The sequence below is a fragment of the Mirounga angustirostris genome, unplaced genomic scaffold (assembly GCF_029215605.1).
Source record: "Mirounga angustirostris isolate CCGP_5_RB_7025 unplaced genomic scaffold, mMirAng1.0.hap1 SCAF_16, whole genome shotgun sequence".
Taxonomy (NCBI): Eukaryota; Metazoa; Chordata; class Mammalia; order Carnivora; family Phocidae; genus Mirounga; species Mirounga angustirostris.
The window spans coordinates 40,809,573-40,832,988 of NW_026991724.1; the positions used below are offsets into that span (position 1 = coordinate 40,809,573).

The following is a 23,416-nucleotide window of genomic DNA, read 5'->3' on the forward strand; positions in this document are numbered from 1 at the left end:
GGAGGGACCTGCCCACAAGCTCCCCCTTCCCGCCCGCCCCCAAATCCGGAGATTGAAGAGGCCTCCTGAAGTTCCTAAGGGGTCAGCAGAGCCCCACCCCAGCTCATTAAAGGGAAGAAATTTTAGGACCTTGCAGGATAGTCTGGAAACCCAGGCTAATCCAGACTCCTGGTGGAGGGCCCAGCGTGAAACGGGGACCACTTTAATGTGAGAGCCCCAAAGGGGGGGGGGCGCGCGCTCTTCTCAAGCTCAAGGGGAAGGGAAAGATGGCTGGAAAAGTCTGCTGTTCAGAGGCCACCGCCACAGAAAGCCAGGAATGACGAACACTCAAGAGCCATTCGGGCAGATGGAAACGCGCCTTCCCCCTCGCCTGAAGATGCAAAAAGCAATCCGAGTCCCTGGGCGGCGTGGGGCAACTGCGGAAATCTCGCAGCCAGATGAAGCTCATAAATTTCCCCTATGAACAATTGTTTTCATTTCCCTCCCATGCCACTAGATATTATAAGTGGAAAGCAAAACACAAGTAAATATGTTCATTCCACTCTTGTGATCAGTGATAAACGAGAGACTGCAGAGGCTGACAAAGGTCAGCGGGCCGCGTGCGGCGGGTCTGCGAGCGGACACTGCCACCCTCCGGCCAAGTGCGGGACTGCACCGGCCGGCACCGGCCGGCACCGCCCGACTCGCCTGCCCGTCCAGGGAAGCGCGTGGGGCGCAGGCTCACTTTCCAGACGTTCACTTCGTTCACTTCGCTCCACTCGGGACATCAATACATACAAACTGCAGAAAAGTGAGGAAGTGCAGAAAACCTCAAATTAAAAATAACCATCACTCATTGCCCCTCTCCCGAATATAACCACTTTTATTTACATTTTAGCCCATTTTCCTGGTCTTATGCTAGGAGCTTTCTATGATGGGTACAGAAGATATACATACAAAATATAAAAGTGTTCATGCAGTGTCCAATCATGGATTTCCCAGGCAACATTTAAGCTAAACTAATTTCCATAAATATCTTTTTAAGGGCTGCATAATATTTCAACTTGTGACTATATCAAAAGTTATTTATACATCCCCCAATTATTGTTCATTTAAAGTGCTTCTAACGTTGGAATCATTCTAGATAATGCTGTAACTAAAATCTTCATGCATGAACTTCTGTTCACATTGTTGAGATCACTAGAGGTGGAATTACTAAGAAGATAAACATTTTTAAGGCTCTTAATGACATTACTGTTTTCTAGATGCGCAATGTCGATATGCAGAATATTATGAGAAATGATGGGTGAACATCAAACTGTACTCAAATGAATAATAAAAATAGATGCACTGGCTCTTGGGCAGGGAGGCTCTGTCTGTACCCTCACCATGTCGATCTTACCCCATCTAATCTTTCAACCAAACGCAAGTCCAAAAAACTCCTTCAAAGCTTTTTTGATATTTTGTCACATTGATTTCAAATTTCACTTGAAAGTACAAATAAGTAAAAAATAGCCAAGAAATATTTTCGTAAAAAAGGAAAAGAGAGAGAGGGAGAAATGGGATTCGTTCAACCAGATCTTAAAACATATTGCAGAAAGCAACAATAATTAAAACAGTGGCACACAGGGGCACCTGAGTGGCTCAGTTGGTTAAGCATGCAACTCTTCATCTCAGCTCAAGTCTTGATCTCAAGGTAGTGAGTTCAAGCCCCATGTTGGGCTCCATGCTGAGTGTAGCCTACATTAAAAAAAAAAAAAAAAAACTGAAGCGCAAAAGAGAGTGCAGAAAGACTCACATATGCATACATTTATATTTTTAACACAAAGGCATTTCATATCAATGAGGAAAGGATAAGTAATCCATAATAATATAAGTACAATCTGCCACTCACCCAGAAAATAAAATTAGTACCCTGCTTGATACCACATATTAAAGGAAATCTTATAGTAATTAAAGATTTAAAATTTTAAGTGAAACGAAAAAGTACCATCTACATAAATTGTCATGGGGAAGCTTTTTCTAAATCCAATTCCAAGGGCAGAAACTAGAAAGAAAAAAAGATAGCTAAATTTGAATTGTACAAATTTAAAATATCCACATGTGAAAAATACAGTTTTGCAATTGAAAGGTAAACCAAAACCAGGGGAAAAGATTTAATACATATAACAGAAGGTTAATTCCCCTAATGTATAAAGCTTTCTTACAAACGAACAACGAAGAAATATTTTAACAGGAAAAACCGTATTGAGGACATGAATAGCAATTCACAAAAGAATAAATTCAAATGATAAATAAGCATATAAAAGATGCTCAACCTTATTAGTCATCAAAGACATGCAAATTTAAGCAAAAATGAGATCATAGGGGCTCCTGTATTGGTAAAGGTAGAAACAGTGATATAGAGTGTTGTTAAAGGCAAAGAAATGAACCCTTTCGACACCACTGGTTGATAGGATAGGTTGGGTAAACTTTATGAAGGGTAATTTGGTAATTTTATCAAAATCCTTAAAAATGCACAACCCAAAGACTCTGCTTTCAAAGGAATCACTCACGGATGTGTATAGAGATTTAGCTCAAGCTGTTCATTGCTTTGGGGAAACGAATCATATGTCCAACAAGAGAAAAGTAAACAGACATGTACATAGATATGTATGTATATATATAAATTCTCCATACAACAGAGTCCTCAAGAGTAATGTCCTAAAAATGTACTTATTAACCTTTAAGGATTTATCATAATATACTGTTAAGTAATAAAAGGTAAATTACAATGTAACTGTGCTTCCTGCATGCACAGAAAAAACTGTAAGGGTACACGTCCAAATAATTATAGTGTGTGAGGTTGTAAGTAATTTTTAATATTCTTTTTGCTGATTGGTATTTTCTAACTTTGCACATTTAATGATTTCTTATCAATTGTTAATGAGAAAAATCGTTTTCAGTGGTTTCCTAGAAATGTACTGATTTACATTCCCGCCAGTGGTGCATTTAGGTGTTTGTTCATATAGTCATGGAATATGCTCCAGTGCATACTCAGACTAAGGCACTTTCTAGAAGCTGAGCCACAGGCATAAACCCTGATGGAGTCACAGTTTTGAGAGATGGAGAACAAAGGGAGAAAGCAGAGATGGGGTGCTGTGGAGGAAGCAGGGTGAGCTGAGAGGGAGAGCTGGGGAAGGGAGCTACCCCTGGGAGGGACTCAGGGAGGGCCACTCGGAGGAGGTGAACAAAGAGAAGAAACCGGAGTGGGGTGAGAAGCGGGTCACCGCACATCTGGGCAAGCATTTCCCACAGAGAAAGCAGCAGGTTGAAGGCCAGGGGATTGGGGAGCAGGTTGCAGGAACAGCAAGGAGGCAAGGAAAAAAGCAAAGGCAAGATGGCAGAAGGTAGGGTCCGGCACATTGAGAGAGGGTATGAGTTCTCACATCCTGGAGAACCTTCTGGGCCATAGTAGGAAGTTTGAATTTTCTTCTGGGTGTAATTGCAATAGGACCAGTGGAAGATTTTGTGCGGAAGGATGGGATCCAATTTCATTTCCGCAGACACCACGACTCCGGTTGAGTCAGGAGGTCACTGCAGATGCTGGGCCTGAGCTGGGGTGTCCTTGCTTGTGCCAGGCCGGCAACCTTGGCCCCCACACTTGACAATTCCGTAAGCAACCATGAGTGCATCTTGGGGGTGGAATCTTGTTTTTCTCCTCAGGGCCCCTGGTCAACAAAGATGCTCAGGCAGTTCATCTCTCAGTAGATCTGGACTTTTTTTGAAAAAAGAGAACCAGGCCAAGAGCGTTGACTGGAGATACATCATCCGCCATCCCTCCTCAGTCCAGAAATCATCCTACAAATTGGCCTTGGGTCCAACCAAAATGTTGACCAGTTAGTGGTGAAGCAAAGACAGGAGAACATGTATTATTGACCCATTCAATCATCTACCCTTACTTTGTATCCATCACCACATGGTCCAGCCTAGAAATCATACTTTCTCCAAAATCTAGATCGAAAGTTTTCCTACATCCAATGCCCCATGTGATGGGAGGAGGAATATATGGGATTTTACACCTTTTTTCAGGGTTAGGAGATCACTAATGGATTTCCATGACTTATTTCCTCCTGAGTTCCAATGTGAGTCCACTGTATTTATATGGGGGCAGGGGCGGAATTCTATGTTTTCCCTGCTAAATCTTTTAAAAATCATTATCACCATTTGTATATAAAAATTAATCAAAATTTTTTCTTAAAATTATTCTTCTAAATTGAGGTGCCTATTCTAGACCTCCACATCTGCATTCCCCAATTACAGGAGGTCTCTGCCTCTCCCGGGTACCGTATTCCCATTTCTCTGTGCACTGCTTCCCCAGTATCTGAAGAGGTCTGTGTTACCACGCTCGGGAAAACTGTTCTTTTGTACCCAGTAAGCCCCCTTGGGGTGTTGGGGGATAGGGGACCTGGGAGCTGGGCCCTGGGGACAGTGTGAGGTTAGTCCTGTGCCTTCCTAGGGGTCAGACACTAGGATCCATCACCTCTGTGCAAATAGCTCAGAGATGAATTTGTGATTTCCATCATCCTCACCCAAATCCAGAGCTGGCTCGAGGAGCCTGTGCTTGGGATGGGGGAGAGGGAGTTTCTTTTGTGCGACACAGCTCAGGAGTCCAGGCAGGGTCCAAATGCCCGGGGACAAACTGGTTCAGTAGATGTGTGAAGGCACCAGACAGGAGGTACCAGGTGGTTATAGGTACTAAGATTCCAGGTTGGTGCCCTCTCGGCCACCTGAAAATCCATCTGTCCCAAGTAAGGCATGTGATTTAAAAAAAAAAAAAAAAGTCATCCCCAAAAGAGTCTTCTGGGCACAGTCCCACCCAAAAAGCTAGCCCTGGGACCCACAGTATTGACATGGAAAGCAGGAAGTGAAATGCAAAGCTGACCGTGGACATCTTAGCGCCAGGAGGCTCTGACGGGGCCCCGGGCCCCCTGGGTCTCACAAAAGCCACAGCCCCGCCCGAGACCACATCGCGGGACAGAGGCAGCCTGGACATGCAGTGGGAAGGCCTGCCCCTTCCACCCTGCCTGCTTCAACAAAGGGAAGCGGGAGCGCACAAGGGGTGGCCTGTGTGCACGAGCCTCTGTGAACACCCTAACTCTGGACGTGGACTCCACGGCTCTGTCCTGGTGCTTGGTATGATGCCTGGCACATGGCAGATACTTATCAGTGTTTGCCACACAGAGAAAGCACAGAGGAGAGTGGGAGGGATGCGTAGACACACTCCAGTGGCTTGTTCCTCTACCCGCTTTGTATCCAAAGGCGGCAGGGATCCACTTCATACAAGCATTGCTGCTGGGAAGAAGGCCATGCCCACGTCCGGGGGTGGGGGTGTTGGGGGGCTTGTACCTTCAGAACCAATCACCTTCCCCAAGACCCCGGGGTGTCCACGTGCTGCTGAGGAAGGACACAGCAAAGTCGGACAAAGCTGGGTCTCTGTCTGCCCATCTGTGAGCTGGTGGCTTGTCCCAGGATTCTAATGACATAATGAGCACAAAAGTTCCTCACTAGCCAGGGGGCTAAAGGCATCACTGTGCCGTGTTTAAGGGAAGCCGTGTTTGCTGCTGGCCAGAGCAGGGAGGGGTTGGGCGGGTGGAAGTGAATATGCCTGTGAGCGTCACACCTGAGGCCAGAACTGTAGCCCTGGGCATCCTGCCCCTGCCCATGGGGACCAGAACTGGGGACTGGATGAGTCCCTGCTGAGTGCAGAGCAAAGGAGCAGCTATGGACCTTCAGCAATGCACCGCCCCTGGAGGAAGGGGAGGGCTCCTGGTTGCAGGACAGCCCCATGTCTGAGTGTCTGTGCGCCAAGTGACTTCCTTCCCCCAGGGGCACCTCCCCTCCTTTCTCAAAAATGGTTAAGGGATGAGAGGCGAGATAAATTAGGAAGTAGATAGGCACATTTAATAAACATTGAGTTGTTTTTTTTATCCCAACATTAGATTCCTAAACAGACACTCAGCCATGCTCCCTCCACAAAATTAGTGCAGAACGTACTAGAAACAAAAGGATTAGTTGCGCTGACCCTGCTCTTTTCCCACCAAGCCACATGCTCTGGGAACAGTCTATGTCACACTGTCTGCATGACCAGTAAAGGGTCCCAGGGCTGGAAAGGGAAGGATAAGACCCTGCACCAACACCAAACCCATCCTAGGCAGAGCTCTGGGAATGTGGAGCCACCTCCTGCACCCCCTGACATGTTGGGGGGCTGACCATGCCCTTCAGCGACCCTCACCACCCTCAGGCTCACCGAAGATACACAATATACTTTGACCCAGCATGCTCTCCCTTGAGCTGCTCCACTAAGGGATCCAAGGACAAAACTGCCCATTTGGAGATGCGCAGGGGTGTCCTGAGAGCCTGCCCCACGTCTGCCATACTTAGGCCTGAGGAGATCACCAGAAAAGGCAAAGAGGCAGTTCCAGCCCAGGGAGCTCATAGTGAGTGTGGAGAGAGAAGACCCAAGCTACAAGGCGATCCCGGAGGAGGCGGCAAGGGTGGACTGCCCTGGGCTATGTGGCCCCGGCGAGCCCAGCAGAGCAGGACTGGTGGCAGAGATCCATACAGGCTGGGCAGGCAGGGGCTCATCCTGGGGGGAGTAGTATGCCTCTGAAAGCCAGGCCAGGGGGAGGGACAGGGTCAGCAGGCTGCTCACAGCAGGGCCGCAGACAGAAGTGACAGGGCATCCTGCTGGGGAGGGAGGGGTCATGAGCTCTGAAAGACTGGGGGCTCCCCCTGCCCCCATCCCACATGGCTCCTGCCTCACATTGAACACACCAAGTCCTCCTCCTCATCTACAACTGAGTGTGTACTGTCCCTTCTCTCTGGAACTTTCTCCCTGATTAGCTGATAGGCATGCACTCCCCTTCCTCAGGGGCATATTTTCTATATTTTCCATATTTTCCACCACCACCCCACACCCCAGACCTGACCCTAGTCTACCGACTCACAGCGACAGGTCTAGGGTGAGGAAAGTGAGGCACTCACCTCAAACTGTAAGGAGGCACCAAAAAACTCAACAATCAAGGCAAGTGCAATATTTTCAAAAATCACAATTGATGTGAAAAAAAATTCATAAGAGCAAAAATCTCAGAATTCTCAATAGAGACAGGGTCAGCTGCCGAACCCCCACCTCTTCACACCGTCATGGCACTGAGCCCTGTGTCCTCATGGGGACATTCCATACTCCCTGTAATTCCATACTTGCTGGGGTGATGGCTGGATTAGTCTCTGTCCCCACAAGGGCAAGGGCAGCATGCTTCAACTAGCCCTGGTGTGCCTGGCCTCGGTGAAGAGGTGCCCAGGAACCCCGCAATGAGCATCGCAGGTGGGACACAGCCCCAAAGGCCCGGCCACTGCAGCCCAGCAAGTCCCCTCTTCTCAAAGGTAGGAGCCCAAGCTGGGCTCCGATGAGCCCTTTGCTGTCATTTGCACGATAATACAGTAAGTGCGGAGCTGACCAGATAGATGAAGCGAAGCCCCGGAAAAACAATCAGGCAGATCCAGGATAAATGTGTGACCGATGTCCTGTGGGTCCTGCGACTTTTCTCCACCTTTCCCGAGGACCACAGCCAAATGGCCATGGGATGAGGGTGTGTCCGGCTACTCGAGGGGCCTGGCCTCCTGGGCTCCTGCTACTGGGGAGCCAGGTTGGGTCCATTCCAAGGCAGTCACTCTCTGTCCACTTCTTCACGGAGAACATTTCTATTTTGACAAAGCGCCATTTGAGGCTGGCCTGGAATCACAGTGTATAGGTTTGCCTGAAACATGCTAAAATTCAGACAACTGCTAAATAAAAATCCCCAAATAACTATGCTCTATTTTTGCATTTTTACAAGTTCTTTGAAAGGAAAAAGGGTGGGGGGAGAGAGATTAAGAAATACAGAATTTTTCCGTGTTCTTACCTGATGTCCCGGTTGCAAGAGAAATGGGAAGCTGGGGAGCGCATGAGCAACGGGGGTTCCCACGCGGGGCTGGGCAGCACTTGAAGGGCCAGGACCTCAGCCCCCTGACACGCTGCTCGGCAGGTGGCCATTGTCCCATTCATCTCTATGCACCTGCCTTTGCCTCTGGTCTGGAGAAGCAGCTGTGCTTTTTTGCCTGGGAGGATGGAAGAAGTACCCCCAATTTTCACCATGCACACCCCTGGCTCCTGGAAGGATGCCCAGCTAGAGAGGTGCCCGTGTGCAGCCCCTGATGCCAACAGCCCAGCCCGGCTGGCCTCTAGGTACCCAGGCCAAGCCGGAAACCAGCCGGGTTCATTGTTGAGGGGGGATAGATGCAGGAGGGGGAAGCAAGACGCTGTTGTGATTCTTTGTTAAAGACTCATAAGCCCTGCCAAAGGGTCAGTCTCCCTTTCAGAAAGGACATTAGGTGCCATTTTCCTTCTGGAAGCCCCATAAATCCCCACGTGTCCTCGATATACAATTCAAAAAAGGCCTCAAAATTGCCATCGCTGTCATGCTAAGCACTGGAAAGTTCTGCTTGACCTTTTATTAACATTTTTCTAAACCAATATGTTTTTTTTTTTGCTACAAGCACCCTGAGGAATTATGAAAAATACTTTTTTCTGTAGTTTATCCCATATGCACTTAATAGGCTCACAAATATAATACCATTATAAAAAAGAAAAACTGCCAACTCTGCTAAAAAAAATTGTCATAACACTAAATTATTATATAAATATAAAAGGAGTGTGTCTGTAAAATATTCACTCAATGAACATCCCAAGGTGATGGTTTTGCTATGTTGTTTTTATTCCTGAGAGATCCATAATGCATTTGGATATGCCACATGTCACCACATGAATCAGGCAGTTAATGCATGTGCTTTTTAGAAGCAGGGATGTCTTCCCAATAGAATGCGCTATAAAAAAATGTCGAGATCCAGCTGCTTTGTCTGATAGGCATAATTTAATGTCTTGCTTATAATACTGCATCTTAAGGAAAAATACACACTGTCCTATGTAGTTATTTACAATATATTGCTAAGTCTATGCAAATATGTTTCCCCGAGCCTGGGATTATATAACAAAGGTCAACAATGTTTGAAATATTTTGAAGCATATTCCCAATATGCTTAGGGTATGGTGCTAATGTCCAATATATGCACATATATCTTAATATATTTCCAGATATTTCTGTTCATTGTTCTCTCCATAGCTTCCCACAGAATACTATTAGAGGAATGTTTCTTCTGAAGAAAGCCAAACATTGCCTATCCATCTTGGAAAAATTTATTAAGGTGGCTAATTATGCGGTCCTTAATATTACATTAGTATGGAGGTTGCTCAGTGCCACTGCATAAGAGGGAAAGATAGAAACCAGTTCGATAATACTGAAACCAGAGATTCAACATATGCAAAAAACCAACGCACACCTATGTGATCTTATTTTTCTGTCACAGATTTCCAAAGCAGGCAATTAAACTTAGGTATTACATGTGTGCATACACATGCACACACATGGGATTGTGATTTGGCATACGTGAAAACAAAGATTACGAGCCACACATTTTACTTCTCACTCCCAAATATTGCAAATGCTGTCCTTGTTTTTCTGAGGGGACTTCTGTGATCACATTCCATCCAGGTCGCTTTCTTAAGGAAAGAAGGTTTGGCTAGTTACACAGGGTGAGGGAAAGGGTCGTAAAAACCAGACCTCCAGCATCCAAGCCGTGCCCAGAAGAGAATATAAAGGAGAGAATGTTTGTATCAAAGGTATCTGAGATCGGAGTCCTCAACTTCATCTTTTATTCCAAATTGCTCTGTTCCCTTATGTTCTCCAGTCATTGGGTTTGACCAAATTAAAGAAGACTACACAGTCCACCCAGATGTCAAAACAAGCAGCTGATGCCGTTAAGAAGCGGTCCCTTCTAGAAAAAGATGCTCATGCCCAGTATGTGGACCAAACCGGAATGGTCAGCCAGCTCTTCGTTTCGGTGCTATTGTGATACCATGTAGCCATCACCAGCTCTGGGCCATATCACTCCAGTGGTCACTCTGCCAGTTTCAGGTCCCCCTGGTCTTTAGGGTCCTCAAAAACCCCAAGGCAATACCCTTCCAACCAATCCACTTTTAAGACACTACAAATATCACCCACTTTCAAGGACTATGAAGTATGTCTAGATGTTTAGATTGGCACCTTTTTTTTAAGAGAAGGAGGTGACGGGAGGGGTAGATGGAGAGGGAGAGATAGAATCTTAAGCAGGCTCAACACCCAACACAGAGCCCGACGCAGGGCTCGATCTCACAACCCTGAGATCATGACCTGAGCCGAAATCAAGAGTCAGCTACTGGGCGCCTGGGTGGCTCAGTTGGTTAAGCGACTGCCTTCGGCTCAGGTCATGATCCTGGAGTTCCAGGATCGAGTCCCGCATCGGGCTCCCTGCTCGGAGGGGAGTCTGCTTCTCCTCTGACCCTCCCCCCTCTCCTGCTCTCTCTCTCTCATTCTCTCTCTCAAATAAATAAATAAAATCTTTAAAAAAAAAAAAAAGAGTCAGCTACTTAACCGACTAAGCTACACAGGCACCCCTAGATCAGCACCTTTTATTAGAATCCTTTTCTATATTATCAATCCAGCCAACCACATGGCCTGCCTGATGAGGCCTCCAGGGAAAAAAGGGGCAAAGCTGTGAAATCAGCCCTTTTTTTTTTCAGTTAGTGCTTTGCATCCCCATCACCAGAAGAAACAACTTATCCCGAACCACCCTGAACACAGACTCCCCTAGGAGAACAATCACAGATACAGAATGCAGGTCTCCTCATGCAAAGGCACACTCTCTTTTTTCTCCAGAGCCTTATTCCAAATGACTCTCTTGCTTGACTGTCCATGGGGTCCCCCGGACCCCAGTAATGATCCCCAATGTGTGAGGGGAGTCAGGAAGATAGGACATGCATACCCATGTGCACTAAAGGCAGCCCCCGTTTCCTGCTAACACCACACATTGGCTCTCGTGGAGCATTCCAGAAGGTTTTAAGGAAGGATTTTCGTGAAGAAAGGCCCAGAGAGCCATGCGTATCTTTGTTCTCCCACTGGAAATTCGACTGTATATAAGGAAGAGCAAATGTTAAATCATTTAAAGAGAGTTATTTTTCATAGTTTCCAGTACATAAATGTGCTCCAGTACATGTTATTGTAAAATAGTGTTTCTACTTACATTCTTATACATCTCTTGTTGTGTTTACTCATCCTCTAGTTCTGACTTTTAGAAATAACAATAAATCTATTTTTTAATCCCCTCTCCTGATGACGGATTATTCATCGCTAAAAGGGATGGAGGGAGGCCCACGTGAGGAGTGACCCGCTCTCTAGAGCAAGCTCCGCTCTCGCAAGATAAACAGGGTCCGGGGAGATTCTTCTTCTGTCCCGGGTAGTTTATGCAAACTAAATAAGAGTTGGTGGCAGCTCAAATAAATATAAACTACCCTCCAGTGAAAACTCCAACCACTTGTTACAGTCAATTTCAGCAAGGAGGGGACGATGGTGACAACTACACACACAGTAGAATTCATTTTTACACCATCCCCCTAATATGAAGATCACAAATGGCTTCGTGGAGTCAGTCATCACTGAGCTAAACCCAAGAGGATGGGAAGTCAACCAGGTAGAAGGAGGAGGAGGAGCCTCCACGTCTGGAAAGAGCCAGAGGGATGTGTAAAAGTCAGGATAGGATGGGTTTGTGCTGCTGTAACAAACAACCCCAGAATCTCGGTGGCTTAACACAGCAATGTTACTTTCCCCGCTCTCACGAAACCCGCTGAAAATCTGGGCGGCTCGTAGGACAGCTCTGCTACATCCCGTGTGACTCATTAGTCCAGGCTGTGTCAATCTTGCTTGGGTTCCTACATCTCAGCATAGGCCTCTATGAGCAGAGGAAGTCAGAGAGAGCCATGATGAGCCGCACACAGGCTCTTCTATGCTTTCAGCGGGAAGCAGCCCTTTGGCCAAACAGAAGATACAACCCTCTGTGTTTGCAAGGAGGCTGGGAAATTTGGGAGAATGGACAGGAATGCTTGGTGGACATCACTATCTCTACCACTGCTAATAAATGATCTCACAGAGAATCGGTCATCATAGAAGGAAGATAGTTCCTAAGCAGAACATATAATGAAGGACATTCCAAGCACTTTTTCTAAAAAACTGTTTCCTCCCTTTGTCTCCAACTAAACTGTGCTTTGCTTAACTGGATTCCTTGGGCTAAGAGAGTAAGGCAAAGTCATTTCCTCATCTATAATATGGGGGGTAACAATGCCGGTCTAACAGCCTACTATAAAGATCTATGACTTCATGAATTTTACTTTTTTTAAGATTTTAAGATTTTTTAAGATTTTATTTATTTATTTGAGAGAGAGAGTATGAGCAAAGGGAGGGGCAGAGGGACAAGCAGAGCACGGAGTCTGCCACAGAGCTCGATTGCAGGACCCTGAGATCATGACCTGAACTGAAGTCAGATGCTTAACAGACCGAGCCACCCAGTGCCCCTAAGACTTCACGAATTTTAAACTGTGCACTGTGGGTGCACACATACAGGTTAGTAGAAATAACATCCGTAGCCATTTGGCCAGCGTTTTAGTGTGTTGGGACATGCCCTGGTTCAATGACTAGAACCATGGTCTCCAGAGTAGTCACCAAATGGTTCTATTTGATGTTTAGCTGGTTGCTTTGGAAACCACATTGCTTTTAAAGCCCTCCGTATTCCCATTTGCTTTAACATGTCCTCCCCCTCTCTCCTGTATACAAGTTCTTACTGAGTTTCAGAAATCCCAGGTTCCATGTACTTGATCCCAAAGCAGAATGCCTAGATTATTGGCCAGAATTTTGTTTTTTAGATGAATTCCAACACTTTCCCAAGATAAATTGCAGCTTGGATTCCCTATCAGGTTATCAGATTTGCACTTAGCACATGGTTCATTTTGTTAGTTTTCCCACACTGGAAAGTCAATTCTAATGGATATGTGAGAAGGACATGGGATCCAGCTATTTTTCTGATGGTCTAATGCTGATTTTCTCACTGGGTTTTTGGGAGCGTTTGTTTGTTTTTTGTTTAGCCATGTATTACAAACTATCCTTCCTAAAAGCTTCTTGACAACTTATCATCTCTAGGTCACATTAGAAATGACCAATGGTTGGGGCGCCTGGGTGGCTCAGTTGGTTGGGCGACTGCCTTCGGCTCAGGTCATGATCCTGGAGTCCCTGGATCGAGTCCCGCATCGGGCTCTCTGCTCGGCAGGGAGCCTGCTTCTCCCTCTGACCCTCCCCCCTCTCATGTGCTCTCTCTCTCTCTCTCATTCTCTCTGTCTCAAATAAATAATAAATAAAATCTTTAAAAAAAATAAAAAAAAAGAAATGACCGATGGCAAACAAAACTACCCTGAGACTCGACAAAAGGAAAAAAATGAGGTAGAAACTCTCTCATCGGTTCAGTGGAGATGGCGTGGCACGGCAGAGTGGAAGAACCTTGACTTTGACCTTGGGTTCCAATCTCAACTCCGCCATTTGCTAACTTGGTCTTGAGCCAATGGCGCCCATTCTTTGGCCCGTCCTGGCAGGGGAGAAGGACAATATAGGGAGGGTTCCACGGACAACATGCCAAAGACTGTGGCTTGGTGAGTATGGAGTGCTCAGTGAAATCCTGTTCTCCTACTCAAACCTCTGGTGACACACTCACCCCTGGGCATCCAAAGTGTGATAAAACTGTGCCCCCACGTAAGTGTCACGGGCACACTAGTTCAGGGCGTATCTGTGACTTGTCTCCTCTTTCCACCTCCCTGTTGGTAAAAGGGAGTCACTTCCAGAAAGGTGCCCTTGTGGCTTGACCTCTGACCCCAGAAGCACCCCAACAGGGCCGTCCCATCCAACCATGGGTTTTCCGGCCCAACACTCACAGTCAGAGTCTGGCCATTGCTGTTGCTGCCTCCTCCAATATCACAGATCAAAATTTTTATTGAAATCATGGGTCCGTTCTCAGAATATACCAGCCAGTGCCCAGTTCAGCTTGCTTAACCAGTCTATCAGCTATTTCAATCAAATTAAAAAAAAAAAAAGACAAAGATAAAATCATTAGAAATGCTAATTTGTCACTGCAAATCTGGCAAGCAGGGCCCATGTTTTGCAAGCAGCTTAAATATTATACTTTTGTGCTTTCCTAAACTAATTTAGCCTGCTAATTTTCTATAATTACCTGAATGCTCTTAGCTTCCGCTGGTCAGATGAGTTCTGAGACACTTATATAACCAGCATTAAAAAGATGCATTTAGCAGCTTGTATTGTTAAAGTAACAAAGCCTATAGAATCCAGAGGTTATTGTATTCTCCCAAAAGTACTTAAATAATAGCCTAAAATCTGAAGAATTACTTTAATACTTCAATAAAAATAACCCAATTCAAAACATTTTCAAGGAAACAGAGTTCTTTGCTCTAGGCTACCGAGTAATGGCTGAGAGAAAGTATATAGCCTGTCACTTCTGATTAGAGAACTGTGCCTCTGTGCTTTGAATGAGGGGCATGTCTGGTAATAGGAAGTGCAGATATTAAAGTTAATAAAATAATGTGGAATACGATATATATGAAACTTGACCAAGTATAGCACAGAATATAACATACATTACCCTGTTCAGTCAACTCCTGTGGCCCGGCATCTAATGACAAGCTTAATTTCTGTTTCCAATGAGGGTACAGCTAAAAATACAATTTCCAGATTAGACAAATATTTTATCCGACTCCCTAACAAATGTAACCAGGAATGGCTGACATGTCTACACAGATGCCCAGCGACCATGAGAGGGAATTATTAGGATTGCAAACTGCTCAGCCTGAAAAGTCCATGAAACCTCATCATCTTTGAGGTCATTATAAATAATTAGTTGCAAACATGGCGATGTAGCAGCCTTATCACTGGAAAAGGACAGGGGCGCCTCCATTTCTCTCCCGCCCTGAGAGGCTCTCGGCTCCCTCTCGACACAATTAGGTCTCCCCAAACAACTGGGCATCAAGGCCCCTGCACACCCATGATTGCATCTTTAATCTCAAACCCCAACGCCAACTGTAATGGTTTTGTTTTTCGATACATTAACCTTCAACTTGTATTTTCACTATTAAATAACCAGCTTGAGAACCTCCTAGAATTTTTTTTCTTCCCAGTCACCTCCATGAAACCATATGGTACCCATGATGTGACCCTCTTAAGGGATTTAAAAGCAATTCAATGACCTAATCTCAGTAAACCCAGAATTAAAGTTCTTGTTTCCATATTTCACTTTCAAAATATTTAGAACTTTGACAGATATGACATTATGTTTTCATTAAAACAGCTGATTTCAAAATGCTGCACTGTGCAGAAACGCCATAAACAGTTTATGATGAACTGCCACGCTCTTAATTAAAACAATAAATCCAGCACACAATATTTGTGCAGCCTCCGGTCTGACCTTTGCCTCTTGCTATCCACCACCAAGCCGCGGCTGCGTTCCCAACGCCAGACATAGAAGGTTTTAAAACATGATCTGAAAGGCACTAAAGATAAAATAAGAGAAAACGTACCATTAGTCTTCGCAGTTATGATTAATTCAGTTCATATTTTACAATCTGGTTATGGAGTAAAACTGCAGACTTTACATCAAGTATTTGCCATTCACTATACCTAATGTATAAAAATGCTTGATATTTTAGAAAATGGCACCAAGCTAATTCACCGCAACCCCATTGAAGGACAGGCATTGAAATCATAAACACGGAGAGTGATGAGCTCTCCGTCTGAAGTGACGAACAGCACTCACTCGGGTGGATGGTCAGCCTCGGACGATAAATATGCCGGTTGCAGCCTGTCCCCCATGCCACTCTCGTCTCCGTGCTGCTAGATTTCAGATTAAAATATTCCCTTAAATCTCTCCCATCTGCTGCTGGAGCAGCCGGCAAGGGTGTTGATTACCAAGCAGGAATAACGGTAAATTTGTGGTACTGACCCGGAGTCACCAAGTCAACCTCAGACCCCAGCAGCTCCAAGGCTGGAAACTGTTCTGAACTGGGTCACAGAGCACCCCATATTGAGAGGGAAGCAGGGTGGCTGGGAGACCCCATTCCGCAGCTCTGATTCAAAGGACATACAGCTGGCCAGCAACCTGGCTTCATAAGATAATAGCCCCAGCCACGGGAAGAGCAGAGACTTCCTGCAGGAAGGGGAGGGTGTGTCCAAGCTCCTCTGGGATTATAGGGACTAACCACATGGTGCCTGCTGCAGGCTGGTCCCCAAACACCTCCCATCATACCTGACCCAAGCATAGGTGTCCAGCCCCTTCCTCCAGACCTTCCCACCACCACCCCCACCCTGTGCATATTTACATATGACAAACGCATGCATGTGGCACATGGACACGTTCAGAGCTGGGTCCAACAAAGCCTGGGAGGCTGGGTGACAACCAAGAGGATGGCAATGAGCTGGACTCCCCCCACCCCACCCTGCGCAGGCAGGTCCTTGTTGGAACTGCAGGTAGAGCCTGGAAAGATGGAGAAGGAAGCTGTGCTGGCCAGAGGAGGCCATGCAGGCTCTCAATCCAGGACCTACACCTATTCTGTCCACATCGAAAGGAATGGAATACCAGGTGAACCACCTCCTATTGTGAGGGCAAGACCCCCACCCTACCTAGCTGGCTCTGGCTTTCACCCATCTCTGTAGCCTCATCTTGCCTGCCTTCTCCCCTCTCCAGACACCTGACTTCCCACCAAAGACCCCTTCCAGCCCACGCAGCATTGTGGACTCACAGCTCTAGCTGTGTCCCAGCGATGGAGGGGACCAAAGCTGCTTACCCCTGCTCATGGAGAGTCCAAAGGTAACCTCCAGGGATATATGCCTACCTACTCCCAGAGCCTTCTTCAGCCCTTCCTTGGTTGGGGAATTCTGCCCCAGGTATCCTAGCAGGAAAAGGGCCCTACAGAAAAGCTGGGCCATGGGAGGGGGGGTTGGGGGGGGTCTCTGAGTACAATGCAGGATTTCCATGCCCCACACCCAAGCCCTGCCTCAGGACCAGCCTCGCCCTCTGCAGGAGACATCACTCAGTGCCTTTGCCCTTTGAGTCAAACATCATAGTTGGGGTGCCACCCCTCCCTTTTTCCCAAAGAGGGTGCCCCAACAGGGCTGAGCCTCCAACACCCTCCAGCTGCCCCCACACCCAGACTCCTGGACCAGGAAGATCAGCCCCAGACCCTGGGCACCTGCAGTCCCCTCCACCAGCGCCATGCACTGCACCCACCCTGGCTGACTAAGGTCACACTACTGTTGTCCTTATGGTCACATTTGGCTCCTGCCACCATCTTGTGAATACCACCATTTTTCAGAAGACTGAGGCCCAGAGGAATGAAGTCTCTGTGTTAAAGTCCCCCAAGCCAGTGAATAGCACCACAGAATTAAAATCCACCTCCTCTGCCTTAGGGCTAGTGCTCCTTCAGGGAGCACTTCTGTCCTCCTTTGGACAGACTCTAAGACTCTCAAACTGAAGCCCGTGGATATATTCTCAGGGGGGCCCACAACTGCTTCTGGCGATTTTTAATTTTTTTGAGTATTTTTACGTTGGTGAAAATCCATCTAAAAGACACAATGAGTATGAACATATTCCACATCATGGAGGTGACCAACCATCATGTGATTTCCATGCCAGGTCTCATGTTTTCCATCCCGTGGATATCAAAGCACACTCTGTCATCATCAAAGACTAAAGGGGTAGAGGCTGAGTGTGCACTGGGGCTGAGGGAAGGCCAAATAAAATCGCAGAATTCTGTTCATGGGAGTGTGAGTCCTGAGTGATTCCAACCACGGTGTGGGGAAAGGGGGTGTGTGCTGTGACAGACCTGGGACCCATCAGGAGAACACAGGGGATAGCATATAACATGTCCATGCTGTTCTCCACTGAGTCACCTCTCAGTCCTCATGGAATCCACCAGCTGGACACCTGCTATCTTCACTCTCTGGTTTCTCTTGTCTCCTATAGCTCTCGTGATTTCTTTCCATCCTACACCCTCCCTCTGGATCCATGTCCCACGCTGGAGGGGCAGGGTCAGATCTTCCAGATGCTGTATTACTTTGAGATTTTAGATAGCTCAGATTCTTCAGACTGTCTCAATGAACCTTTCTTCTTATCTTGGCAGGTCTTAGAGCATAACTTTCATGTGTTGTTAGGCAAATCACGTATCTCCTCTTTATTGGTTCTTCAACAAGGAATGAGGGAGGTAAGGGAAGGGGTCGAGAAAAGAAGGAATCCCCTGTCCTGTCACCAGTGATGGTTCAAACATGGTAGAAAAGTTGAGCCAGCCCTGCCCCCACCCCACCCCACCCCCAAGACATGTAATCTTGCCAATCTGGAGAGAACCTGGGTTATATTTGCCAGTTCCAGATTTACGTTGTAAGTTGTGATTTAGTGTCAGCAAAACAACGTCATCCTTTCCATTAAGTGAATGTCGTTATTTTGAATTGCACTGGTTTTATCATTTTGTTTATATTAAATTTGTATATGAGGCCTGGTTTTATAGTTGTCTAAAAGCTATAAGCATATGGAGTTTAACCTACTTCTGTAAGATCTGTAGTCAAGAATATTACGATCTTTATCCATTGCATGGTCGTAATAATCAAAGAAAAGCATGCAGGGAAAGCGCTTCACACGGTGCCTGGCACATGAGAAGAACTCAGTAAATGTCACTAAATCTTGTTATTTTATAATAATAAACATTGCAGCAAAAAAATAATTTAAGTTACTATTGAGGATCTGCAATGTTGTTGTATTGTTTTCTTAATAAGCTACACTAATCAAACTTAAGGAGTACTGGGCTGCATTGTATGCCCCCCAAATTCATATGTTGAAGTCCTAGCCCCTGGCACAGCCCAGTGTGACCATATTTGGAGATAGGGTCTTTAAAGAGGTAATTAAGTTATAATGAGTTCTTTACGGTGGGCCCTAACCCAATGTGACAGCTGTCCTTATAAGAAGAGATTAGAACACAAACACGCATGGAGGGAAGACCATATGAGGACAGCCACCTACAGACCGAAGAGAGAGGCCTCCGAAGAAGCCAATCCTGCTGACACCTTCATCCCGGATTTCCAGCCTCAAGGACTGGTGAAAAATAGATTTCTGATGGCTAACCCCCCAAGTCTGCGGTATTTTGTTACAGCAACCTGAGCAAACCACTATACCTCTGAACCCCAAAATTTAGGAACCAACTTGCAATTTCCTGCATTCTGCTGCACCATCCCTTCCATGAAGTGAATCCTGCCCAGTTGGTTGGTCATTGGGAGGAAGGGGGAAGAAACGATGGGTAGAAGAGCTTTAGCCCACATCCTAGCCACCATCCCACCCACTGGGCTTGCTCACCACACCATGAGACCCCTGAGCTGAGCCACGTCTTTCCACCTGGCTCTGCCCCTTGGTGCCAGAGTCAGCAGGACAGACCTGGTGAACAACCCCGTGCATCTGCACCAGGTTGGGCACTTCTTGGCATGGGCATCCATCTCCGGGAGTTGTGCCTCCAGGGTGGGAGGGGGGCACACAGAACAATGCCGGGAGCTGGCCCCTGGGTGGGTGCTAATTCTTGCAGAGTGCCCAGCCCAGGCTCCGGAGCCCCAGAGCAGCCTGGCACGTTCCTCACCGCTGCACATCGATCCGAGGGGCACCCATGCCCATGGCAGGTGCCCAGCTGCTGTGCCCGGCCCTCTGCTGGGCCGTAGGACCAGAGGCACAGTCAGGATGACAGGACATCCAGGGCTGCTCAGGGCTCAGCTCGGCTTTACAAGGGGACAAATGGACCGTTTCATTTCCCAAAACAGCCTTCAGGAACACTCCCAAACGGGGCCATTAAAGAAGGTTCAGAACCAAGAACTTTTACAAGGGTTTTTATCTCTGTGTCTATTGAGTTTTATACCCCTTCAGGGTATCCAGCAGCTGTGGGCAGAGTAGGAAAAGGCCTTTCGTTAAATGCAGGAAACAGGAACAGCCCGAAATGAGTTGGACTCTTCACCCTCTGGTTTCAAGGTAACTCTTTTTTTTTTTTTTTCATTTTTATATTCTTATGTTAATCCCCATACATTACAACATTAGTTTTAGATGAAGTGTTCCATGATTCATTGTTTGTGCACAACACCCAGTGCTCCATGCAGAATGTGCCCTCCTCAATACCCACCACCAGGCTAACCCATCCTCCCACCCCCCTCCCCTCTAGAACCCTGTTTGTTTTTCAGAGTCCATCGTCTCTCATGGTTCATCTACCCCTCCGATTTCCCCGCCTCATTCTTCCCCTCCCGCTACCTTCTTCTTCTTCTTCTTCTTCTTTTTTTCCCTTAACATATATTGCATTATTTGTTTCAGAGGTACAGATCTGAGATTCAACAGTCTTGCACAATTCACAGCGCTTACCAGAGCACATACCCTCCCCAGTGTCTATCACCCAGTCCCCCCCATCCCTCCCACCCCAACCCCCACTCCAACAACACTCAGTTTGTTTCCTGCGATTAAAAATTCCTCATATCAGTGAGATCATATGATACATGTCTTTCTCTGTTTGACTTATTTCACTCAACATAATACCCTCCAGTTCCATCCACGTCGTTGCAAATGGCAAGATCTCATTCCTTTTGATGGCTGCATAATATTCCATTGTATATATATACCACTTCTTCTTTATCCATTCATCTGTCGATGGACATCTTGGCTCTTTCCACAGTTTGGCTATTGTGGACATTGCTGCTATAAACATCGGGGTGCACGTACCCCTTCGGATCCCTACTTTTGTATCTTTGGGGTAAATACCCAGTAGTGCAATTGCTGGATCATATGGTAGCTCTATTTTCAACTTTTTGAGGAACCTCCATACAGTTTTCCAGAGTGGCTGCACCAGTTTGCATTCCCACCAACAGTGTAGGAGGGTTCCCCTTTCTCCACATCCCCGCCAACATCTGTCGTTTCCTGACTTGTTAATTTTAGCCATTCTGACTGGTGTGAGGTGGTATCTCATGGAGGTTTTGATTTGGATTTCCCTGATGCCAAGCGATATTGAGCACTTTTTCATGTGTCTGTTGGCCATTTGGATGTCTTCTTTGGAAAAATGTCTGTTCATGTCTTCTGCCCATTTCTTGATTGGATTCTTTGTTCTTTGGGTGTTGAGTTTGATAAGTTCTTTATAGATTTTGGATACTAGCCTCAAGGTAACTCTTTAAAAACCCCCGAGTCCCCACCAGAAAGCTGCCAGCAGGGTGACAGTATCTGGCAGTCGATGGCATTCTAAGATCTCGCCTGAGATGCCGCCGAGGCCTGAAGCCCCCAGCCATGGCCAAGGCCTCGCGTGTAGGCCTCCTGAGAGCCGCAGGGGTAGGGGCAATGAGGGACAGCTGACCAAACGGACACAGGTAGCCATGTCCACCGGGCTCCGGAGCAGAGGGGCCACGAGCTACACAGTGTGCTGTGGAGACCCCAGGGTGCCCCGCCTCTCACCACTTGCCTCAGAACATCTCATCCTACCCTTGGAATCTCACCCACAGAGGGTTAGTCTGTGCGAAAGACAGACTGTGGGCTCCAGGTTAGGGACCAAGGCAAGGCTTAAAGGGGCAAGGGTAGGCCTAGGAGTCCCTGGGTCCTCAGGCCACCCACAGGCCTCTGTTAGAGTGAGGTGTGGTGAGTAGTGTGTTATCAGCAGCATGGGCTCGAGAGGTCTTACTCCCGCTCTGGCATTGCTGGCTTTCTGGATCGAAACCTGTACAATGGAGAGAATCACAGAACTTGCTGGAAGGGGTGAATGACACCCTGCACAGAAAATGCTGAACGCCATGCCTGGCCTGGGACATGGTGTGAAATGTAAACCATCTCTCTTACCATCAAGGCCATTACTTCCTTTTTTTTTTTCCTTAGGAGTGGGTGCAGGGGTGGGGGCAGAGGGAGAGGGAAAAAGAGAATCTCAAGCGGACTCCACACCTAGCGTGGAGCCCCAAGCAGGGCTCAATCTCATGACCCTGAGATCATGACCTGAGCTGAAATCAAGAGTCAGACGCTCAACTGACTGAGCCCCCCAGGTGCCCCATGGCCATTAAAAAACTCTCACTGACACTGCATATATCCTATCCAATATACACAACAACCCAGAGACCCACAAAGGGCCCAAACCTTCCCAGAGCCAAACAATCTACATTTTGCGCCAACAGGCACAAACACTGGCCTAGGATTGCCTACATCTCCCCCAGCCCCCAGGACTCCAGCAGCATCAGACGCTGGCCCCGGCTGGCCCCCATCTGCCAGTGTGTAGTCCTGGGTTCTTTCCCACACTCTCCACAAAGCCTCTGCTGTGGAGCTTCACCGTCAGAGAACTGTGGAGGCCAAGGCAGCAGCTAGAACTGAGCTCGAGGAATCATTCAGTGGTGACTACGAAGGACACTGGCATCCCCAAGTCTATTTCCATCTCGAGACTCAAACATTCTGCAGACGCCCTTCCCTCTGCCGTGAAGGCGGGTCCCTGCCAGAAATGCACCCACACCTACTGCTCCCCAAACCCTACATCCAGAGCGCCCAGCAAACACGGGTTGTAGCTTGAAAGCAAAAAAAAAAAAAAAAAAAAAAAATCAGGAAGCGGAACACTGTTAATTCTCACGGCAGCATTAACTCATTCACTTGCACATATGGGGTATTTGGACCCCAGTGGGTCTTCTATATATATAACTTATCATACAGCAGGTGCAACTTGGGAGAATTAATGTTGCTATAGGAACATTCAGATCAAGGCTGGCTTCCAGAGTGAAGAGAGAAAAAATAAGTTCTCCTCCTCAGTGTACTTCTCTGTTTTGAGTTTCAAAGAAGAAGCAATGTAACCGAGTCAAATGAGGCAAGGAGGGGCTTCCCCTAGTGGTTTGGAGAAGGTGAGAATTCCTGGAAGCAGCTCCCTGGGGAGGGAGGAAGAAAGCTCAGAGCCTAAGCCTCATACCCATGTGGCCGAGAGGGCTGGAGATAGGAACCTCGGGGAGCAAGCCCCTGTCTGGGCCAGGAGCACCCTGTCTTGGGGTGCCAAAGCTGGAGGGTAGCCTTGGGGTGCTTCCAGAATCTTCCCTGAGGACAGGTTGAAAGTCCCATAAGCTCTAGAATATGATGTGCTCACCTCGCCCAGCCCCACATCCATGTGTCTTATTCCTACAGCCTTCCATCCTTCCCAGGGACGGCATCAAGAAAAAGGGGAGATCAAGGGTGGGTTTAGAGGTCTGCCTTGGTCCCTGGTAGGCACACCGTGGGGACCCATCTCGGGCTGAGGGACTAGAGCAGGAGACGTGTTGGAAGTTTGCTTCAACCCTGGTATTATAACTCAGCTCTCCTTGGGAGCAATGACTGTGCCCACCTATGAATCCCCTACCTAAACTATACTCTTCTGTTATAGATCTGAGCA

The 23,416-nt window shown here is 47.1% G+C and overlaps 1 long non-coding RNA gene across 1 annotated transcript; it reads right to left on the bottom strand.

The window, feature by feature from the left end:
• Nucleotides 1–1,732: 1,732 nt before the first annotated feature.
• Nucleotides 1,733–15,500, bottom strand: LOC135362794 (uncharacterized). Its single transcript, XR_010408005.1, has 4 exons — nt 15,445–15,500; nt 7,923–8,118; nt 7,479–7,753; nt 1,733–3,831 (listed from the first exon to the last, which is right to left on the bottom strand). It is a non-coding gene; the product is annotated as an uncharacterized LOC135362794 (long non-coding RNA).
• Nucleotides 15,501–23,416: the final 7,916 nt, after the last annotated feature.